The sequence below is a fragment of the Dipodomys ordii genome, unplaced genomic scaffold (assembly GCF_000151885.1).
Source record: "Dipodomys ordii isolate 6190 unplaced genomic scaffold, Dord_2.0 Scaffold182, whole genome shotgun sequence".
Taxonomy (NCBI): Eukaryota; Metazoa; Chordata; class Mammalia; order Rodentia; family Heteromyidae; genus Dipodomys; species Dipodomys ordii.
In genome coordinates, this window is record NW_012267398.1 from 3,113,670 (window position 1) to 3,115,246 (window position 1,577).

General features: G+C 45.0%; 1 protein-coding gene across 1 annotated transcript in view; it reads left to right on the forward strand.

Annotated features, from left to right (window-relative positions):
• Positions 1–1,577, forward strand: part of Filip1 (filamin A interacting protein 1) — a 61,525-nt gene that overhangs the window by 55,776 nt on the left and 4,172 nt on the right. The window lies entirely within an intron of this gene.

A 1,577-nucleotide genomic window follows, 5' to 3' on the forward strand; every position in this document is an offset into this window, starting at 1 on the left:
GGAGGAGAAGAGGGGAAGGAAGCAAGGAGAGAGGGCTGGGTGGCCTGGGAAACCAAGCACTCACCTAACATAAAGCCACAGCCCCACCCCCACCCCATCCCCACACCCCCTGTCCCAGTCATGAAAGGATGCAAATTGAGTCCTGATCTAATGTGGGGGTAAATTGGGCCCATATGCCAGCGGAGTTGGGGGGGGGTGGACTCCATTGATTCAAATACTCACCAAGACAGCATCTTTGAAATGGGAAGCACAGAGCAATACTGAAGTTTCAAAGGGGGGGTCAATTCTTAGGAAGAATTGACTGGTGGCTCACACCTGTCATCCTAGCTACTCCATAGTCTGAGATCTCAAGATGGCCAGCCCAGGCAGGAAAATGTGAGACTCTTAACTACTCAGAAAAGGCCAGAAGTGTTGGTGTGGCCCAAGTGGTAGAGTGCTAACCTTGAGCCAAACAGCGACAGCACCCAGGTCCTAAGTTCAAGCTCAAGGACCAGCAAAAGAATAAGGTAAGATAACACCGTTCCTAGCCAAGTGCCCAGGGGCTACCTCACTACTCAGCAGGCTGAGATCTGAAGGTTCCCCGCTGAAGCCAGGCCACACAGGAATGATTCTTGTTCCAATTAACCAGTAAAGATAATTCTTATCTCCAGTCCAGTAAAACAGCAGTGGAGGTGTGGCTCAAGTGGTAAGGTACCAGCAGAAAAGATCAGGGACAGAATTCAAGCCCTCCGACTTGCATACCCACACAAAAAAATCCTGTTCCTAGGCTATATTTCTGTCACTTAAAATATTCAATATGTGGTTATGCATAGCCATACTCATACTCTATTCCAAAATAAGATCAAAAGAGTTCATACTAAAAACACTTAGAGCCAGGCACTGGTGGCTCATGCCTGTAATCCAGGCTACTTAGGAGGCTAAGATCTGAAGATCCCAGTTTGAAGCCAGCCCAGGCAGCAAAGTCTGTGACACTCTCATCTCCAATTAACTACAAAAAAAAAAAAGCCAGAAGTATAAGTGTGGCTCAAGTGGTAGAGCACTACCCTTGAACAGAAAGGCACAGAGACAGTATCCAGGCCCCAAGTTCAAGCCACAGCAATGGTCAACAACAACAACAACAAAATTAGAAGCAAAAAGGAAATGCATTTATATGTTGAAAAAGTATATTTCAGTTAATTGTATCTTGCAGAACACATACTGCATAAATATTTGATAACTAGCTGGAATAATTTTTAAAATGTGTGCTTTATAAGTGCAGTGTTGTGGTACATGCCTAACTATAGTCCCAGCACTTGGAGGCAGAGGACGAAAAGCTTGAAGCCAACTTGCACTATATATAATAAGCAAGACCCTGTCTCAAAAACTTGAAACTCAATCGAACCTAACCAATCAACCAAACTAGCAAAAGCAGAACCAAAAATAAGACATAAGTGTCCAAAGTAGAAAAATTAGAGCTTAAAAACTAAATTATGGGGCTGGGAAGGTGGCTCAGTGGTAGAGCGCTTGCCTTGCATGCCTGAGGCCCTGGGTTCCATTCCTCAGCCCCACATAAGCAAAAAGAAAAAAGCCGGAAGTGG